This window comes from Mirounga leonina, unplaced genomic scaffold, assembly GCF_011800145.1.
Source record: "Mirounga leonina isolate KUSES-001 unplaced genomic scaffold, KU_Mleo_1.0 Mir_104, whole genome shotgun sequence".
Lineage (NCBI taxonomy): Eukaryota > Metazoa > Chordata > Mammalia > Carnivora > Phocidae > Mirounga > Mirounga leonina.
Genome location: NW_023270231.1, coordinates 21,271,539 through 21,294,328, shown reverse-complemented (window position 1 = coordinate 21,294,328; position 22,790 = coordinate 21,271,539).

The window sequence follows — 22,790 nt, the reverse complement described above, 5'->3', positions numbered from 1 at the left end:
TATTACTGCAAAGAAAAACTTATTAAATCATGAAAGTTTAGACAAAAGAATATCCAATTTAATCCTACATGACGACTCATTTACCACAGAGAAAGTGGCATGGAACCAACATTCTCCACCCAACTTGAGAATCACAGCTGCATTCTAAATCTGAAATCATCTTCCAAAGTGCTGGGCAGCACTTGAGAGTTGTAAGCAAAACTATTTTCAAGCACCTCTTGCATTTAAATAGTTCAAGAATCTCCCTCAGATCCTACACCCTCCCTGGTCCTGGCCCCACCTGATTATGAATGCCTTAGAGTAAAAGGCCAGAAGCCTCCTTAGAAACCACGTAGTCTAGTCTTTCACCATCATTAAGCCTCACATCACCCAGTGCTTTACTATCTTCCAATCACTTTGCCAATTATAAGTTCCTGTGGCCACCATGACCCCCATCACCACCACCTCAAGAGCAGGTATTGTGTCTTCACAACTAGGTGGACGGTGGTAACATTTAACTGAGAATGCAAGGCGGAGAAAGAACATGACAGGGCAGGAAAATCAAAGTGTGATTTTGTACTCATAAAACCTGAGATGTCTGTGTGACATCCAAGTGGAAACCATCAAGTACGTATTTGGATATATGAAGCAGGAGCTCAAGGGAACTCTAGGCCACAACTGCAGACTTGAGGGTCAACTATTCATATATATGGTGTTTAAACCAAAGGACTGGATGAGTTCATCTGGAGAGACTGGATGGTCAGAGAAGAAGGTCTGTGATGGAACCCTGAGGAACTCTAACATTTGTAATTTAGGTAGGGGAAGAAGAGGCAGCAAATTAAATTTAAAAGGAGCCGCCAGAAATGGAGGAATCTTATGACACCACACAGTCCAAGAAATGAGAGCGTGGGATATGCTCAGAGGTGGGATAATTTGAGGACACAGAACTATCATCATCTCTCATATCCTCAGACTAGGGGACCCAAGTGCAACAAAGCTATTCCTATGAGCAAGCAGATGACTCGAGGCAGCAACTAAATATTTTGTCTGGTTTAGGGGACATCTTACTTAGCGATCCTTAGATCTGTGTGCCTCCATTTACCTGATTCTCTCTCTTCCTGCCTCTCTAAATTTATGGTCCCTTTCTTGTTGACTGTACTTCTGGCTCCGCTCCAAGTCCGTGAGTTCTTCTAGCCTCAAGGAAGCTATTTATTATATCAGTTTCCAAGGTAATGTATTCATGTTTTAGGGCTGCCATAAGTCACCCACCACAGACTGGGTGACTGAGAAATTTAAATCACCACTCTGGAAGTTAGAAATCACAGCTCAAGGTGTCAGCAGGCCAGCTTCGTTCTGAGGCCTCTCTCCTTGGCTTGTACATGGTCCTCTTCTTCCTGTGTCCTCACGTGGGCTTCCTCTGGGCACAGATCTATGTCCTAATTGCCTCTTATAGGGACACCAGTCATACTGGACTAAGGACCATCCTAATGACCTCTTTTAACCTTAAGTACCTCTTTAAAGGCCCTATTTCCAAATATAGCCAAATTCTGAGGTACTAGGCATTCTGACTTCCACATATGCATTTTGGGAAGACACAGTTTGGCCCATAACGGTATATTATTTTTTTCTCAGATTCCAGCCATGATTTAAGAATCTTACTTCCATAGACCTATACAATTACTCAAGTTCTAAATTCTGCCTCTTGACCTCTGGTCTGAGGATATGAGAGACAATGATAGTTCTGTGTCCTGAAAATATCCCACCTCTGAGCATCATCCAAAACAGCTGACCACCCCTTCCTTCTTATCTTTTACTCATTGCTTTCCTCTCTCATGCAACCTTTGAGCTTTCCCTGGCTCATCGTTGAGACTTTGCTATGATCACTTGAGTATAAACTTGTTACACTGCTGACCTTCTAAACAACAATTCATCGGAGATACACAGACTGGCCTCAGGAAAATTCAAATAATCAAAAGCATTAATGAATTATCTGTCTCCTGTCTGCTATCTCTCCTTCTAATTTATCCTACATATTGGTGCCATAGTAACCTTCCTATTAGAACAGATATCTTATATCTTCCCTACCCAAAAGCCACTGATGACTCATCATGGTCAACAAAATCGAGCCACAATTTCAAATTCAAAGTCTTTGACAAGCTGATCCCTACTCTGCACACACCCCAGTTCTACTTGCTGCTTTACAAGAGCATCTCCTATGCCTTCCAAGCCCGGGTTATTGACTCAAACCATAATAGTCTGCCTGCAGTGATGTCCTTTTGTTTCCCCATCCTGTGTCCTTGTCTCAATGTCCAACCCATTCTCCAAGCCTCAGCTCATCTACAAAAATTTTTCCAGATTTCCCTTCTGCCTGGGTCATAATTAATCTCTCCTCTCCTCATTGTTATATTTTGAGTCTTATTAGAGTATTCATTGCTGTTTGCTTTATATTGGGGTGTGTGTGTGTGTGTGTGTGTGTGTGTTCCCCACCAGATCATGAGCTCCTAGATGATCAGGTCCCACAACACCTAGGACATAGTTCATGCTCAGTAAATGGACTAAACTGAGGATCTTTGTGTTAGAAGTTCCAGCCTGGTTTCTATTCCAGTTTTGGCTGCTTATAACCTTGGGCAGTTCCCTTAACTTCTGTTGGCCTCCCTTGCTTCATCTCTAAAATAAGATTAATCATATCAGCGATGCTGTGAAATTTAATTATTTATCATTTTGAAAGTGCCTTGAGATCTTTAAAGATTGGCATTTCTATTTTTGTGGCATCTTGCTCACTGGAGCTTGCAGTTCTTTTAAAAGAAACATACAAAGGAGAGGCATGGACTGTTCAAAGAACAGTTTTTTCAGAACCGGAAACAATTATATCCTGTATTTCAGACAAGGTCATCTTTTACCCTTAATAGCAAATGATGGAGTCTTGAAGAAACCTGCTTTTCCTACCAGTGAGTTTAAAGTGACTACAGTATTTATGTTGAATTAGAAAAAGATGAGTAAGGATTCTATCATGCAGAGAACAGAGATTTCCCTGAAGGAAGAAATAAATGAAAAAAACATTTTAAACATACCAAATGTAAATGACCTTTACAGAAAGAAACCTGCTGTTTATATGGCCTGGTCAAGGCTAGCAGTAGACATACTTACTTGAGTAATTTGTTCATTTCAGGAGGCTCAAGACATATCCAAAGTCAAGGGCAAAGGGAACAAAGTCATTGATATAATAACTCATGTCTCATACACCTTAACTCTCCCGATACTCCCATAAGATACTCAGGGCAGGGCTTACTAAGCCTGTTTTACGGTTGAGGAAACTGCGAGCCAGTGCAGTTATGCAATTTATCCAGGGCCACCCCATAAATAGTGAAGCCAGGACTCGACCTAATCTCTGGATCCGAGTCCAGGACTCCTCTGCCTCACCTCACTCCATCTCAGCCCTGCTGTTCCGAGCGCTGCGCACAGGACACTGGGCTGCCTGAGAAGGATAAGATGGAAGTAAGGAGGATGGGAAGGCAGAGAACTTCCTAAGGCGATTTCAAGCCTGTCTTCCCCACCAGGTCCCTTGGCCGCTCTGTGTAGGGATCCACTTTTTCCCAAATGCCAGAGTTTTCGGCGGCGCAGCGGTGAGCTCTATTTCCCTTTATTTCCCTCCCCCTTCACCTCAGGCAGGGCTCCCCTCCCCTCCCGGCTGCTGTGAGGCAGTAACTGGAAAGTACTGACAGGGAGGGTGTTAATGGTGTGAGGCCCCAACACACCCAGTGCATGAAAAGTAACATCCGGGGGGGTACAGAGTTTGCACCCCCAGCAACTTTCCCTGTGGCTTTCTGAAGAGAGGACTTGGCACCCAGAGATTGTAGCTCCTACAGTCTGAGGGCAGACCCTTCGAGAAATGTCCATGGTCCAGACACAAACCTCCTGACTTCGTATCCCTTCTGTCCAGCCTCCTGCTCTGAAAGCAAAAGAGAGTGAGGCCACAGAGGAAGGAGTTCAGGAGCCCCTTCCATTTTGAAGGAAATGCAGTCATTTCCCACAGTTGGTTCTGTCCCTTGCGCTCCAACAGCACTTTTCTGGCTCTGGCAATATTCCTCACCTTGGGCCTTGGGTTATGGTTCTCCGTGGACCTGTCTTATCTCCCCAGTTGGAGCATAAGCTTATTGAGAGCAGAAAAAATATTTACTATGGTGGTAACAATAATGGCAAGGATTATTTACTGAAAACATACTGAGTGTGGTAGGTGTGGTGCTAAACACTTTACATATCAGGTGTCATGAATCTTTGCAACAGACTTATGAGACAGGTATCATCATTTTCATGCAGATTTTATAGCTGAGGAGATAGAGAAATGGAGAAATTATCTGCCCTATATATCACATCTAATAATCATCAAAGCCAGGACCAAGAGTGAGGTCTAGCATTATCCTTCTGTGTAACCCCCGAATGACCGAGTAGACCTAGTAGAAGGGCACTTAACAGGATGCCATAAATATTTACTTGATTTAAGAAAACTTCTGTATAGCACATAACAATAGCTAACATTTTCATTGCCAGGACCTGTACGCAATCTCTCCCTCCTTCACCTTCTTTCTCTCCCCCAAAGCAAAACATCTTTCTTTACTTTTCTTTCCATTTATTTATTGAAGAAACTGGGTCACTGCACTCCTCTTGCAGAGTTTCCTCTCCACTGGATTTTGTCAATTGTATTATAATTGTAATCCTTATAACTATCATATGATAAATCTTATGAGGTAGGTACTGTTATTGTTAACCATTTGCAGGTGAGAAAAACATGGCTCAGAATGATGGAACTTTTGCTTAAGGTGACATAAGAAGTGGTAAATGAGGACACAAACCTGGATCTCACTGACTACAGGGCCTGTGCCCCTGGCCACCAGGTCAAACAGCCTCTCCTATGGGTTTACCCAGTGAGCATCCACCAAATGGGTATCAATCTCTCTGCTGTAATTCATTTTACCACTTACACTGAGAACCAAAACTTAAAATGGAAGAGCACGTAGATGTTTTATGTTCATTTGCAAATTTTATGAGGATCATAACTAACATTCAATGTTTGGCTAAAGAAGCATAGCATACACAGTTCTCTAAAATGATAAACTTAGAAATTTGTCCTCAACCAAAGACTTTATCATGGGTAGTTAACTTACACGTTTTTTTCTTTACAAAGTTCTTTAACTCGTAAGTTGAAAAGGTAAAGTATATAAGTTCAAAAAGGATTTGGATAAAACAATAGATCCACAGTGGCTTATAACGGGCGTCTGGGTGGCTTACGAAAGGAAGCCAAGGATATTTGTGATAAATACCCTGTTTTTAAAAATTATAAATAAAAGTGATAAATACTTATTTTTTTAACATTTGGGAGAAAATTTAAAGTACAAAGAAAATAAAAGCCACCCACCAAAGCCTTTTGAGGTTGATGGGAAAAGCAGCCAGTCTCCTCCACATTACGTGACTGCAGAGGTGAAGTTTGGCTTGCAAGTGGCAAGAGTCTGATTCCCACTGTGGAATCTCTGGAGAGGTTTCCAGAAGGGATAGATCATATGTTCACAGGCCCTGGAGTAGGGAGACATTTGAGATAAGAAATAAAGTATCTAGTGCTAATGAGATAAGAGTCATTAAAACCTGGAATTAAGATCTGAGAAAGACACAAATCATAAAATACAGATATTTGTACATGTAAGAATGAAATGGGAAAAAAAAATGAAGAGCGGAAGACAAAGGATGTAGGTTTACAGTTTAGGTAGTTCCAGAAGTTTTGATACGAAAATACTTACATTTTTAAAGACAGAGATTTTGACCCTTGTAAGAGGAGGTCAAGTCACAGGATGAAATGGAACCTAAGAGACTGAGCCACAGAATATTTCTAAACAGACAAAAGACCTCACCTCTCCCAAAGATGCCAAGCCAGAGGTTAACAATGCCACAGCCAAGACTGTACGCCAGCCACTCCCCGAGCCTGCCATTGCAGACCTGTCCTGACGTCCCCCTGCCCAGGCCTTCACTTTTGTCTCACATTACAGTGTACCCACGCTGTTCCAGGCAGGTTTCTTTTTCTTTTCCAGGCAGGTTTCTACTGCGACTGATAGTAGATCTGGGTTGAGAACCTTGCTACTCAACGTGTGGCCCCCTGGACCAGCAGCACCAACATCATCTGTAGGCTTGTTAGGAATGCAGAATCTCAGGTCCCAACCCAGACCTTTTCAATCAGAACCTCATTTTAATAAGATCCTTAGCTATGTAACTAGCTTGTCTCAGTGATGATTCCTGACTCGAGGCCCTGGCAGTCCTTGAAAAACATCATCTAATTTCTTCAGTCCGGACCTCGGGTCCCCCCTTTTCCCAGCGTCATGTAACCCAGCCTGGACACATTCACCAAACCATTTTACAGGACACTCATGCTGGGGAAAAAGCAATGAACGAAACAGACAACATCCTTACCCTCATGGAGCTTACATTCTGGAAGAGGGAGATAGATTGATAAAAAAGAAATAGATGGCTAAAAATGAAAAACAGCGAACAAACAAAAAAACCTGGTTTTCTGCAAAGTCACCTCTACTCCAGCACCAAGGTCAGGGCTGGGGCCCTCTGTGAAGAGATCTACTGTCTCTGGCCTGACGTGCACCTCCAGCCCCTTCTGTCTGCCGATGAAGGAGAAAGGCCTTGTGGACCCCCGTGCTGAGAGCTGGCATAAAGATCGGTGTCTGGCAGTTCCCTGGGCAGATGGAAACAGTTTGACATTGCCCTGCAACTGGCCTTTCTCCAAATGTAATTCCTTCTGGAGATAGTCACAGTTCTAAAGTTAACCACATGCACATCTGTAATATCACTTGGGGTGCTTATTATGTTATTTAATGAGTGGGGCGTAACAGATCAGAGTTTCATGGAGAGACCTAATAAAGCAGGCCTACTGATTTTTTCCAGTCGTGAGACTGCCCCACAGCTCCTTTGCTGGCTTCCCTCAGCTCATTTCCACACGCAAAAGAGCCATGAGTGTAGGTGACAGTGGGAGGCCCTGGTTTCTTCGGAGCCAAAGTGACAGCAGGCTCAGCTCCTGGTTGGTCTGATTTTAAAATTGGGGCTCACCACAGTCCATTTTGGGGAAGTTTTATTATCATTATTTTTGCTTAGGCAAAACACCCAACCATAAACTAATTTGAAGATTTTCTATCAAGAGAGAAGAAAAGCAGACTACCAGCAAAATGGGGCCAAGCAGAAAAGGGGAAGAAGGGGAGGGAACGTTTCTTCACCAGCACAAGGGAAGTCTGAACTCAGAAGCCTGCTTCAGCCAGAATGAAAGAACAGTCTCTCTTTCTCTCTCTTTCATAACCCTGGCCCAACTTGCTTTTAAAAATTCTGCAGCCTGGTATGTTTACAGAAATCCACTCAGGCATACATAGTTACATTTCTTTCTTCCAGAAAGATTTTGATTTTACGGTTTCAAAAAACATACCTATCATGTCAGGCCTAAAGGAAGTAACTATTTACATTCCTTTAGTTCTCCTAATCTTTACCCACATACACACATACTTTTTACATGTTTCTTATCATTGAGTATGCACAATTTTGCTTTCCACATTTTTAACTGTGCGTTTCTACTGGCGATTTTTTTTCAAGTCATCAAGTATGACTTGAGACCCTGTTCTCTAATTCTTGCACTTCAAAATGGAAAAGTTTTGTTTTAAACTGATTCAGTTATAAAAACTGAGTTGCAAGAGTTGCTTCAAGTGGAATATCTGCTTTATTTAGTTTCTGGGTTAAGAGATGCTACTTAAACTTCACGGGGTCATCATCTCCCTGGTCGTCTGATTCTGCCCTTTGCTCTATGTCCTTCATGCAGTGTTTCTAAAAATGAAATGCCAATATGAACTTCATAGGAGACAAATATTTCCTAATAGATTTCAAACAGGGAAAACTGAAACTATGAGCCTAGTGATACAGAAGAATCAGCTTGAACAGAGGGAAAGACAGTGGTGGTGTTGATGACTAAGGGATTTGACAATCCTGAGAATCCAAGAAAATTTTTAGAAGCACATGGAAGAAACAAAGAGGTTCTTGGAGACAGCACCACAGCCTTCTTTTGTCTAGAACTTGTTAAAGTACCTCTATCAATTCAAAGCATTAACCTCTCTACATTGTTCTCTTTATAGATAAAATGTGAAGGGAAAGGACATTACTGAACACGTTACTCTTCACTGTTGTCCAAGAAATTATGACAGATGATGCCCTAGGTCCCCTGGGACTTACGCATAATAGAAAGGAGTAAAGAGCAAAGTTTTACATCTTATGCCATGTTCAAGACAAGAAACTTAATATCAAAGTTTGTTCCAGATGGTAAATTAAAACTGCATATTTAAAAAGGAGAGCAAAAAATAGCGTAAAAGCCAGCCCCAAATTTACCAAAAAAGAACTAAATTAGGAAGTGGAAACACCAATACTATTGTATTATTGTCTACTGTGCTTAACAAGTTAACCCCAAAACTTGGTGACTTAAAACAACATTTATGTCCATGGTTTTTGTTTCTCAAGAACCTGGGAGCAGCTTGGGCACCTGGGTGGCTCAGTTGGTTAAGCGACTGCCTTCAGCTCAGGTCATGATCCTGGAGTCCCGGGATCGAGTCCCACATCGGGCTCCCTGCTCAGCAGGGAGTCCGCTTCTCCCTCTGACCCTCCTCCCTCTCATGCTCTCTGTCTCTCATTCTCTCTCTGTCAAATAATAAAATAAAATCTGTAAAAAAAAAAAAAAAAAAAGAACCTGGGAGCAGCTTAACTGGGTGGTCTGGCTCAGGGCTTTCCATCTCAGCACTGGACTGGGGCTGGAGGATCCTCTTCCAAACTCACTCATTAAACTCATGGCTGTTCTAATTCCTCTCTGGCTATTCGCAGAATCATCAAGTGGATCTCTCCATCAGGCTGATAAGTGTCCTCACGATGGGGTACTTGGCTTTCTTCAGAATAAATGATTTGAGAGAGAGAGCAAGAAGAAAATTAGGATGCCTTTCACGACCTAGACAAATATCTTCACTTCCACCGTATTCTATTCGTTAGAAGACAGTCACTGAATCCAATCCACACTCAAAGTGAGGGGAATTTGCCTCTGCCTTTTAGGAGGAGGATGTTAAAGATTTTGTGGATATATTTTTAAACCACAGTACAATAAGCTTTTAAAACCATGAGGAATTGGGGGTGTGGAGGGTTGAAGGAAGGGTACCATCTTCTAGAACAACGGAGAAGCTAGATACACAAGAAAGCTCAGCCCCCAACCTCATGGCCACCCCCAGAAACTGGAGAAAGCCATCAACAAAATCCTGAGAGTTCTCACCAATACTTCCAAATCTGGAGAGAGATCTATACAGATGTATGTATCTCTCCTTCATCTTCTGATTGAAGAATAATAGAAATGGATATGAGAGAAAGAGATAAAATAGAGAAGAAAGCAACATTACTGACTCTCTCTGGAAAGTATGAAAGGCTCCAGGGTTCCAGGCTGAATTGGGGAAACAACCCAAAACCCAAGGGTATCTACCAACACTGTTAGGGCTGCACTCACACCCCCCTCAGCATTCACAATTACTATGTTTGCTTTTTAGGCCTCCAATTCCAAGCACCTCCAACTCTCTGGGGATTTTTCTGACCAGCAAGGCTCACTTAGCCTCCTGTAGGGCAGGCAGGAAGTACTCCTAGCAAAGCTCAACCAGTGACTTAACAATAGGTGGGATAAATATCCAATTCCTCCACTCCTCGTTATGCTAACCAGACAGCTGTTCTGTACAGCCTACCAGAGTTCCCTAGTGGGATCGAGCTCCCGTTGGCCACACAGTGCCCTACTCCATAGCATGCCCTGGCTGCCTCCCTTCCTCACTTTTCCACTCCCCATACCGGTGCTTCCTGGGATCATTTCCCAAATACACCACTTCCACTCATTTCCTTGCCTTGCTCTGAGCTTCCATGGGAACCCAACCTACAAACCATGAACCACTGGAAAGAGTAGAATATACACCCACATGAGGAGTATGAGCTCTGGCCTAGAACCATTAACAAAATCCCGGAAGGGAGAGTAGAACCCAGGTAGTGTCAAAGAGAACATACTCATCATTATCTGTAGTATTTCATTTTTACGAAAGTACTTTTCTCTTGCTCCCCATCCAGCCAACCAGCCAGCTACCATCCATCTCTTGTTCACCTATCTGTAGACGTGCATAGAAAGATGTCTAAAATCATGCTTTTCTAATGTTAGGTCTAAAGATCTCTAGATGGTGCAACCTGAGGTATTTTAAACCTTTATACTTTGCTTTTCTACAGTGTACACATTCTTTATAATAAGCATGTGCCATTTTTATAAAAACAATAATGATTTTTTTCTTTAAAAAAGCAGATTGCAGACAAATATGCCAAGAGGTGAACATTCTATATACATTTTCTTTTACGACTTTTTATATTTTTAGTGAGAAACAATTTTCTCTTCCTCATCCCTACCCAATCAGTAATGAGTTTTTAACCTGAAAATATGCAGTGTTGACAAAAGACAGCAAAATAGGCAGTTTTATATATTACAAAGCAGGGAGGAGGATACTTAAAAGCTGTGAATGGGCAAGTTGGTAAAACCTTCCAGAAAGATAATTAACAATATAAACCAGAGGCTTTAAAAATATCTATGCTTTTGATCCAGTAATTCCGCTTCTGCGTATTTAGCCTAAGGCAGTGTTTCCCAAAGCTTGGTCCCATCATCAGAATTACATGGGCCCTTCCAAAGATGTCTGAATCGATATCTTGGATTCAGACTGAGATCTGGAAATTTGGCTATAACAAGGTCTCCTGATAATTCTTATATACATTAAAGCTTAAGCCCTACTGGCCTGAGCACATGAGATTCTTTCATTAATGCTTCCTGAGTCCCTACTAAGAATCAGGCTCTATTCTGTGCACTGGGGACACAGTTGTAAATCTGTAAATAACACAGAAAAGTCCTTATGCTCATGGAGCTTATTTTTTTTACTCAAAAATTTTATATCAATATATTCATTATAGTATTTATGATAAAAAGAGGAAGTAGAGGAAATTCTCAATGATATTTCAAAGAATGGTGTGGGACACTCTTCGCCATGTGTTGTCAGAGGAAAATAACTGTGATCCCTTTGTAAAAATATACAAATGCATTGATAAAAAGAGTAAAGGGAGATATATACATAAAAATATTAATCTTTATGGGGTGCCTGGCTGGCTCAGTTGTGGAACATGAAACTTCTTAATCTCAGGGTCGTGAGTTCAAGTCCCATGTTGAGCATGTACCTACTTAAAAGTATGTGTGTATATATATATATATATATATATATGTATATATATCTTTATTGTCTCTGAAAAATATGATTATAGGTTATTTTTATAATCTATATATTTTTTCTTTATACTTTTTGGTTCTAAATTTCTGGAATAAACATGAATTACTGACATAATTAGGAGAAAATATAATATTTTAAAAAGTTGATTGTAACACCAGGGGAAATGAGAAATTTCCCTATGCTATGTCTACCTTTTAAAATATGTTCTGATTTAACAAAATCAATACACAGTTACTCTCATTTATGAACTGAGCCCTAGAACTTTTGATTCCATTTTAGGAGCTGTTCATTTTCAATTTCAGTTTTAAGGAGACGAGCTTTCAAGTGTTTTGGATGTTTGGCTAACAGATGAACCCAAAGTACTTTCTAGCTCCAACAAATGGAGAGCTCAGGAAGATTCTTTCTTCTTAAATTTTAAATCTTGGATGCTTTTTCTGGATTTCAGATATAATGCATAATTGTCATGTAAAAATATTAAGAGAAATATAGAACATAGGAAGAGAAAATTAGCCACTCCCCCACCCCCAAGAAAACCACCTTAAAGGATTGGATTGGATTCTTTTGGATTATATTTTCATGCATGAGATACACGTGTTACATACACATACACACACATATACATGTAATTTTATTTGCTTTAATCCTTTACGTGCTGTTTTGGATCTCGCTGTTTCCTTCCACCAGATATCATAGCTATCTTTCTGTGTCCTCTTACAGAGACTCGCTTCATCTTTGGAATGGCTGTATAAATTACATTGGATGGACATATGTTGATTTATTTAAAGAATTCTTCTCATTTAATCTATCTTATACTTTCTGATTTTTACTGATTATGTAAGAAACCTACTGATTTGGCATGCTTACAGTTACATCTGGCTTCCTTACTCCTACCTCTCATTAGACCTAATTGCTTTTCCTTTGATTCCCTTAACATTTCTAGGAAGGCAATCATATCATTTAGAGATCATGACACTCTTTGTCTCTTCTCAATACTTCTCATCCTTTTTCTTCCTGTTGTTTTATGCTTTGGCTAAGACCTCCAGAAGAATGGTAAATACCACTGAGCACAGCCAGCTATGTAATTTAGGTAAAAGTTGATCCCTTGGGTTCTAGAACGATTTAGAAAGCTAGCTATCTAATTAACCTCTGTGGACCTGGCCTGAGTGGGCTTGTTCTCAAGCACTACCTTGCTTCCTCTTAACCTGACGATGTACCTTAGGGGTGGAGAGTTCAAGATGGACATTTTTCATTGCAGTCATCAGAAGCAGAATGAGAAGGACCCACTGGGGTACGTGAGGCTTCTGGCCTCAGACAGAATCTTGTTCTATTCCCATTTCCTATTTCTGCCACCTTCTATCACAAGAGAAGGAAAAGAATTAGGAACCCTCCAGTTCTGCTGTCTCACGCCTGTTTTATCCCCAGGCAACTCTGCTCCCGGCTGGACAGTGGTCATTTCGGAAGGTAGAGCGGCTGCAGCAGGTAGCAAAGAACTTCCCGGGCTAGCTAGTGGCTCTCCAAGTCATCCTGGGAAGGCTAACCAAGCCTCAAGACTTTGGTAGAATCCCTGGTGTTATCAAGCTGATCTAGAAAGTTGCTTTAAACAGAGTGGGGGATGGCTAATTTGAAAAAATTATTTCCACTTAACCTAAAAATCAGGCTAGAAAACAGGAATTATTATGGCTTCAAGGAGAAAAAAGCAAAGACTGTTTGAGGTCAGCACAATGCTGTCGATATCCAAGTTGGAAAAGTTGGAAAGCTATGCTGTTTTTACTTAGTCTCATCTTGTTCTCAGTAATTGCTTCCTTTCAACCATAAAGTTGTTTAGTGTAGGAGAGATATTCCAAGGCTTCTCTTTATATTCACTGCTGCAAGATCCCATTTTAGCATAATTACAGTCTTGGAGTTGCAGAGACAGGCTCACTCTATCTAGCGATGCAGCTGGCTTTCTCCAATGACAATAGGACGCTCACCAAGGCTGTGAGCCAGGGGGAGGCCCTCATGCTGAAATTTTGCCCTTGCTTTGTCTGTACTTCCTCCATGAAAATGGGGAAATGGTTTAGAATATTAAAAAGCACAAAGTTTTTCTCTTATTCTTTTTTGGCTTTTAAAGGGACATGCTGAGCTTCAAATGTGGATTTCAGTATCCCAATCAGAGATTATTCGTCTTTACATCTCCAACTGATATTACCGAGCAAAAACAACAACAAAGAAAAATCAATTTTACACTGCTTTTCTCTCCTCCTTGTCCTTCTTTCGTTTCTCTTTTCTTTTTGTGAGAAGAGTAAAGAAAGCCTGAATTTGCCTGCCTCCTTTACCTGCAGGGTGATTCCACATCAGCTTGACTCCTGGCTATAGAAATTCTTTTCATGATTTGAAATAATCAATAACTGTTCACACTCAATCTTCAGTTACCTAGAGACTTCTGCTTATGTCTACACTGATTTCCCTGCATCTCAATAAGACCAGGGCCCCACCTTTCTTCTACTCAGCTCACCCAGATGTATTACCCCCTGTCCCCGAGTTTTATTTATTCTTCCTTCACACAAATTCTTACATCTGTCCCCTTTCTATTCCACCAATCACAACCTTAGTTCAGGTCTTTATATCTCTTTCCTGAGTTATTATAAAAGTTTCCTAAATCGTCCATCTACTTCTGGGCTTTCCTTTCCAAACCCTTTTAAAAGTTTCAGATCAACTTTCTCCCAGCACCATTCAAAAGGAATGAACAAGGGGCGCCTGGGTGGCTCAGTCGGTCAAGTGTCTGCCTTCAGCTCAAGTCATGATCCCAGCATCCTGGGATCAAGCACTTTGTCGGGTTCCCTGCTCAGTGGGGAGTCTGCTTCTCCCTCTCCCTCTACCCTTCCCCCACCCCGTGCTTGTGCTCTCTCTCTCTCTCAGGTAAATAAATAAAATCTTTAAAAAAAAAAAAAGGGAATGAACAAAAAGACTTATAAACCATCCATTATGTGTCAGGTGCCAAAACAGACGTTGGAATACTTGGATGAAAGATACTCTCATGACTGGACTTTCTACTCTGGTCAAACTGGTGTCTTTCTCGGCTCAGGGACAAGTTCCATATATCAATGCTTCTCAAAGGGGGGACATTTGAAATTTTTGGAGATTTTTTTTAAGATTTATGGTAGGGGGAGGGGCAAAGGGAGAGAGTCTCAAGCAGACTCCCCACTGAGCTTGGAACCCAAGAGAGGGCTCAGTCTCACGACCCTGAGATCATGACCTGAGCCAAAATCAAGAGTCAGGTGCTTTAACCGACTGAGCCACCCAGGTGCCCCTGGAGATATTTCTGATTGTCCCAACTGGGGTGGATAAGGGAGTTACTAATCTAGTATATACAGGCCAGGGATGCTGCTAAGCATCCTACAATGTACAAGACAGCTCTCCACAACAAAAATAATACAGTACAAAATATCATTGGTGCCAAGGATGAGAAAAAATGCACATGTTAGTAGTTGCCTCATGAGTTGCCCCATCAGTTCAGTGCCTCCCATCTACATGTAATCAGATTCTATCCATTCTCCAAAGCTTCTTTCCTACTTGAATTCTTAATGCACTTTTGGTCCCTACCACTCCCAGTGGGTGTATCAAATGTCATTTTCCTTTGGAAATAGTGCTCTGTGTCCCACGTGCCCTATCTTGTCAGGGTATTACTGAAGGTCACTGGGCCCATATTCTACTTTATTGTCCATAGCACCAAATACCAGATCCTCCATATGTTACCTAGTTAGTAAATACTTGTAACTCAAAAGAGGAGCCCATTAGCAAAGAATTTGACAGTTGAAGTGGTCAGAGGGGATCTATTGCAGAGTTGGTATTGGGGCAATTTAGTTGCAACGTCTCATTAAGAACAAGGCTAAGAGAAATGAGAATATAGAAAAAGAAAGGGATAGGACTTCAGGAGGTACTGCCTAAGATGAGAGAGTTAGAATGTGCACTTATATTGTGGTAAAGTATCCATAACAAAATTTATCATTTTAACTGTTTTTTAAAGATTTTTTATTTTTAAGTAATCTCTACACCCAACATCACATACTCTAGAGTCTCATACTCTACTGAATGAGTGAGCTAGGCACCCCCATTTTAACTATTTTAAAGTGTACAGTTCAGTGATATTAAATACATTCCTTTTGTTGTGAAACCAGCACCACCATCCATCTCCAAAATTCTTTTCATCTTGTAAAACTGAAACTCTATACCCACTAAACAATAACTCCCCATTTTCCCCTTTGCCAGCAGCTGGCAAAGACCATTCGGTTTTCTGTCTCTAAATTTGACTATTCCAAGAACCTCATATAAGAAGAATCATACAGTATGATGACTTTTGTGACTGGGTTATTTTACTTAGCATAATGTCTTCATGGTTCATCCATGTTGTAGCATGTGTCATAATTTCCTTCCTTTTTAAGGCTGAATAATATTCCATCGTACGTACATACCACATTTTGTTTATCCATTCATTGTCGATAGACATTTGAGTTGCTCCCACCTTTGGTTATTGTGAACAATGCCTCTATGAACATAGGTGTATAAGTGTCTGTTTGAATCCCTGCTTTTGCTTCTTTTAGGTATAAAACCAGAAGTGGGTTCACTGGATCATTTGGTAATTCAATTTTCAATTTTTTAAAAAGATTTTATTTATTTATTTGAGAGAGAGAGAGAGCACAAGTGGGCAGAGGGGCAAAGGAAGAGGGAGAAACAGACTCCCTGCTGAGCAGGGAGCCCAATGCAGGGCTCGATCCCAGGACCCTGGGATCATGACCTGAGCCGAAGGCAGACACTTAACGGACTGAGCCACCCAGGCACCCCTCAATTTTCAGTTTTTTGAGGGATTGCCATACTGTGTCCCAAAGTGGCTGTACCATTTGACATTCCTACCAACAGTGTACAAGGGTTCCAATTTCTCCACGTCCTTGTTAACATATTTTGTTTTCTGTTGTTTGATTTTTGTTTTAATAACAGCTATCCTAATGAGTGTGAACTGGTATCCTATTGTGGTTTAATTTACCCTTCTTGAGTAACTCATGATGTTGAGCATCTTTGCATGTGCTTATTGGCCATTTGTGTTTCTTCTTTGAAGAGGTGTCTATTCAAGTCAATACCCATTTTTTTAATCAGGTTGTTTGTTTTGTTGTTGTTGAGTTGTAGGAATTTTTTACACGTTGTAGATAACAATCTTTTATCAGATTTATGATTTGCAAATATTTTCTCACATTCCCTGTGTTACCATTTCACTCTATTAATAGTGTCCTTTGATGCACACATTTTAATTTTGATGTAGTGCAACTGATGTATTTTTCTTTTGTTGCTTGTGCTTTTTGTGTCATATCCAAAAAATTTTTGCCAAATCCAACATCATAAAGATTTTTCTCTATATTTTCTTCCAAGAGTTTGTGGTTTTTAGCTCTTACATTTAGGTTTTTGATCCATACTGAGTGAATTTTTGCATATGGTATAAAGTTAGGGCCTGGGCGCCTGGGTGGCTCAGTTGGTTAAGCGACTGCCTTCGGCTCAGGTCATGATCCTGGAGTCCCGGGATCGAGTCCCGCATCGGGCTCCCTGCTCGGCAGGGAGCCTGCTTCTCCCTCTGACCCTCCCCCCTCTCATGTGCTCTCTGTCTCTCTCATTCTCTCTGTCTCAAATAAATAAATAAAATCTTTAAAAAATAAAATAAAATAAAATAAAGTTAGGGCCTAACTTCATTCTTTTGCATATGGATATCCAGTTTTCCCAACATTAATTGAAAAGACTGTCCTTCCTTCATTCAATGGTCTTGGCATCCTTGTTGAAAATCATTTGACCATATATGAGAGGGTATATTTCTGAGCTCCCTATTCTATTCCATTGGTTTATATGTCTGTCTTTATGCCAGTGCCACACTGTTTTGACTACCGTGGTTTTGTAGTAAGTTTTGAAATCAGAAAGTATTAGACCTCTGATTTTGTTTTTCTTTTTCAAGATTGTTTGGCTATTTGGGGTCCCTTGAGAGTCCACATGATTTTAGTATGGATTTTTCTATTTATGCAAATAATGTTGGAATTTTGATAGAGGTTGCATTGAGTCTATAGATTGCCTTGGATAGTATTGACATCTTAACAATATTACATCCTCCCATCCATCAACACTGGATTTCTTTCCATTGATGTCCTTTTCTTTAATTTCTTTCAACAAGATTTTATAGTTTTCAGTCTATAAGTCAATCATTCTTTTTTTAAAGAAGTTATTTAGCAAACAATATAATAACAACAGTATTGGAAATTTAAAAATAGAAGTTATTCATCCCAAATCTCACTTCCCAACAGATCATTTGGCCTCACCTTTCCCATGTCTTCTTCTAGTCTTACCTGCATGTATATATAATTTCAACATAATTGCAATCATCACGTGAATCCAATTTTGAACCTTGTTTCTATACTTATTATTATATTCTACTCATTTTCCATGTTGTCACATAGTCACTTCAACAGATGCTGAGGGCACTGTACCGATAGTTGATTCTATCAGGAGACGAAGTACAGCCAGTGGCCTGAGCTTTGGGGTAGGAGTAGAAATGGAAATCCTCTTTTTTTTTTTTCTTGTAACTTTCACAAAGTAGTGGAAATAAATACTTACTAAGCAGAATGAAAACAAGAGTTTTAAAGATTGCTCTAGAGAAGCTATTTTGGTGCTTGAATGAGAATAGTCACAACTCAAGAAAATATATTGGCTGACTTTACTGGTGCCTCCTCTGAATATTTTCTTTTCTTTTTTTTATTTTTTTAAGATTTTATTTATTTTTTTGACAAAGAGAGACACAGCAAGAGAGGGAACACAAGCAGGGGGAGTGGGAGAGGGAGAGAGAGAAGCATGCTTCCCGCTGAGCAGGGAGCCCGATGTGGGGCTCGATCCCAGGACACTGGGATCATGACCTGAGCTGAAGGCAGACGCTCAACGACTGAGCCACCTAAGTGCCCCTCCTCTGAATATTTTCTAACCCTAATTCTAACATGTAGCATTTAACATTTGGAATCCATCTTGAAAGACAAGAGTCCCAAAGCATCAAGAACATTTACTTGCTACACTTATCATGGCAGATGATTGAAATATTTATATCCATCTGTAACTTTTAGTTGCTTAGTTTTCAATAGCTGTTCAGGAATTCTATGAAACTGGATAAAATGCAATTAAGTTTTTTATATGAAGAGCAATTTTAGTGGTATTTGATTTTATCACCCTTCTTGGAATGAAAAATTAAGTTGATGGTGTTGAGTGTTGAACTGGGAAGTATGAATTGGTAAAGACAGGTGTGGGAAGCCTTGCTATGCCGAAGTTTATAATCAAAGTATGAACATGCCCCTACAGTAACAATTAGTCTGTCTCCTAGAATTATCTCTCCTCAAGTAGTTAGAAGGAACCTGTACACACTTGACTGTACTAATGAAAACCCACAGCTTCACCTTCTCTTTTACAAGTTTATGCCATTTCTTGGATGAATTTGAGGACTGATGAAATGAATCCAAGCATGCGTCTTGGATTCTTCCTTTCTCCAGCTGCCTGCTACCCCGCCCCCCACTTTTTTTCCCTTAATTTCTAGTCAAAAGATATTATGGACAAAAAATCCTACTGGGTATCATCCTCATCCTTCTCCTCCTCTTCCACTGCCTCCTCCTCCTCTTCCTTCTTCTTCTTCTCCTTCTTCTGAGATCCTTATGCCAGTTTTAAAGCTCTTTATAAAAATGTCATAAGAAGTCACATTTTTCTACTGTGACCACTTTCTCTAGGTTCAGGAATCAAAACCTTGGCAAAGCACTTATAACGTTCCTTTTAATTAACTTCTAATGTTTGCTTTCCCACTCAGTTTAAAATGAAATATTTTTTTAAACTGGAATATATTTTTGCAGTCTTGGATTAAAACTCTTTTTAACTCCTAGAGACCAGCCCTGAAAGATATGAGACCTTCCTTAAGAGGTTAAAATAACATACCCCTGTGAATAGCTACTGGAGAACTGGTTAGTTTAACTTCGTAGGCCGGGTGCCCAGGGTGGGCTGCTTCCATCTGTAGCGCACACACGCCTTATTGTAGAGTGTAGAATGCATGCATTTTAACCAGTCACTTTCAGCATGCACCAGGGAAGCAGATAGCTCCATTAGGCAATGTCAGAGAAGATAAATGTGTCCAAATTATTTGCCAAAAATGCTTAGTGAGCATCAGAGAGATGGGTTCTGCTTTCCAAACTATTAAGCAGACTATTCAGAAGTACTGAAACATTCATTTTTCATTGCAGGTTGTTGACTAGAAGTCAGAGACAGCTGTCTTCCTGTGATGCCCCACGGTTATGCCCACAGGAACTTGCTCCCTTCGGTATTCAACCCGCTAAAAGTTGTGAAAGGATATGCATCATTTAGCAGCCCTGACCTCTAGGATTTGACTGAAGAATTTTATGCACAGAAACCTATGGAACCTGGAAGGTCAGTTGTCTACTTTTAGATGAATTTGTTTCAGTAATCTCAACTTGTCTGGTTTTCTCTGCACAAAAATGCTGAAATGAATTATCACAGTCTGTGTATATATGGTATGCATACGTGTATCATAGTCTGTATGTATACATCTTTCTGGAAGGCAGGGCCTGGATCTAAGCCATGATATACTTAAAATGTAGCATTTTGCTTTGATTCTATATGAGGTAGAATGGAGACATCAACCATCTCTCATGAACTGTTTTGAAAATGAGGTCCTAGGACTATCTGCATCAGAATTATCTGGCTTTTAAAAAAAATTCAGATTTCAGGGTCTCGCCCCAGGTAGGGCCCGGGAACCTTCTCTTTGGCAAACACCCCAGGAGATTCTGATGCAGGTGATTCCATCATGTGTCAGCTGAGGAACACTGCCTGGGGAGCCAGCAGAGCAGCCCTCAAAGTCCTCCCTAGAAGCACTGAGCTCTCTTCTCCCCCTTGGTGTCCTTGGTGAAGGACAGAATTGAGCGTCTACACTGCTGCACTATTTTATGCAGAAGTACTCATAAAAAAGAATTAAGAGCAGTTAGTAGCATCATTTTGACCTCTATCACCTTAGTCATCTTCTTTTTCTTATTCTGGTATTTCTTCGGTTTTTCTCCACAATGAAATGAAGCCTTGTACTCCAGCTCTAGACCTGTTACCCTCTTTTATTTTTCACCGAAGAACGGAGAACTCTCCACCATGGCCACTCTGTTTAGGGAATGATTTAATTATCATATGATTATTCCTTTATTAGTAACTTATAGTGAGGGACTAGAACTCCAGCTAGCTTTTTCCTTCTGACCACTAGACACTTTGAAGAGAAAGCATACAATAGGAGATATAGGAGAATAAAAGAGGTATAGGAGCATTCTCCGTTTGAAACCAAATCTTAAGAAACTTGGATAAAATAGGTGGAGCTCCTCTTCAATACTCTTCTTATTGCTTTGGAACTCCCTGCCTTTTCATCAATTTCTTTGATGAAAAAATGTTAAATGTTGCTTCTGTTTGCTATCACCCAGGTGCCCTTCATCTCCACTAAGGGGCCTCCAGCTAAAATTTTCTCCGCCTTCCTATACACCAAAATTTGTTCTCCTGTAAAGCTTTGCCTGTTCATGTATCAATATAAATGCAGAAATCATATGTAAAATGTTATCAAACAGAATCCAGCAGCACATCAAAGGAATAACAAACCAAGGCCAAGTAGGCTTCATTCCAGAGATGCAAAGTTAAGTCAGTTTTAGGAACTCTATTAACTTAGTTCATTTTAATAGATCCAAGGAGAAAAGCCATCTAAGATAATCTCCATTGATGCTGAAAAATCTCTTGAAAAAAGTGTACATCTGTTCTTCAGAAAAACTCTCAATCCTTAACATGATTGAGTAGATCTGTCTTAGCCCCAAAGCCACCATCATATTTAATGGGGAGCCACCAGAAACATTTCCACCCAAGTCAGATAAACAAAGGATATTTATTTACTCTTATTTCTCTTAAGAGGCATTGTAGAAAAATGGTAAACTTTATGGATTTTGGTACTCCACCACCAAGGATCAAATCCCAACTTTGCCACCTAGGACCCATGTGACTGTGGGCAATTTGCTTAATATTTCTGTGCTGAGTTTCCCTTTCCATAAATGCAGATAATGATGAGACTTACTTCTTAAGGCTGCTTGCTATGAGGTGTAAATAGCTTTACAGGTATAAAGTATTTATACACTACAAGGCATATAAATACTCAATAACATTTTACTATCATTACTATTAGTTAACATTATTTTTTGAGGTACTAGACAAGTAGACAAACAGATAGGAGAAGGGAATTAAAATTATTAAAAGGGAAGACCAAATTACCTACATTTTCCATTACTGTAGTTATAAAACTGGGAAATCCAAGAGAATCTACTGAAAAACTACCAAAAACTAATAAGAAAATTCTATAAATAGTAAAGTATAAAATTCACATTTAGAAATGAATAAACATCGTATATATGAAGACGATTTGAATTTTAAAAAAGGCATAGCATGTTCTTAAATAAGAAGATTCAGCATCATAAAGATGTTAATCCTCCCTAAGTTAATTTATAAGTCTGACACTACCATTAATAAAATGCAAGGAATTTTTTTTAACTGAATAAGCTGATTCTAAATTTCATATGCAAAAATAATCATTCAGGAAGTTCCAGGGAAATTCTGGAAAGGAAGAGAGTAAGTGACCATTTATTCCACCAGGTATTAAACATCATAAACTCTCAGTTTTTTTAAAGTATATACTAGTCCTCCCTCAGACTGGGCTGCCTGAAGGCAGAACTGTGTCTCCTCCCTCAGACTGGGCTCCCTGAGGTCAGATAATCAGGCTTTTTCCTCAGATTAGGGGCCTTCTAAGATATAGGGCTATTTCTGTCCCTTGGTCTGGTCTCCCCAAGGGCAGAGGGTGAAGGGCTCCTATTTCACGTCTCTGTTCCCTTTTCCCTCTTCCTTTCCTATGGTTCCCAGGGTGTATGGCCCCAGGAGGGCTTTGGCCCAAATGTACTCCCTCTGGTCAGGGCTGTCCATTAGGGCCACCAAAAGTGCCTTTGCCCTACCCTCAATGAGTGGCAGCACTGGCCAGTGGGACCACATTATGACTTTTCTGGGCCATAGACACTTTTGCTTTTATGAGCCCCTTCCTCCACAAATACCAAAAATTATGTTTTATAACTGTGTTGGAATGAAGACAAATATATTCATATTATATATGAAAACATTTTATTTGACTTAAAAAATCATTTTTTCCTTTCCATTTTAAAATAAATTAAAACATCAGGATACCTGAGTGGCTCGGTAGGTTAAGCGTCTGACTTGATTTCGGCTCAGGTCATGATCTCAGGGTCATGAGATTGAGCCCCGAGCCCCATGTCAGACTCTTTACTCAGCATGGAGTCTGCTTGAAATTCTCTCTTTCTCTCTGCCCCTGCCCTGCTCTCACTCACGTGT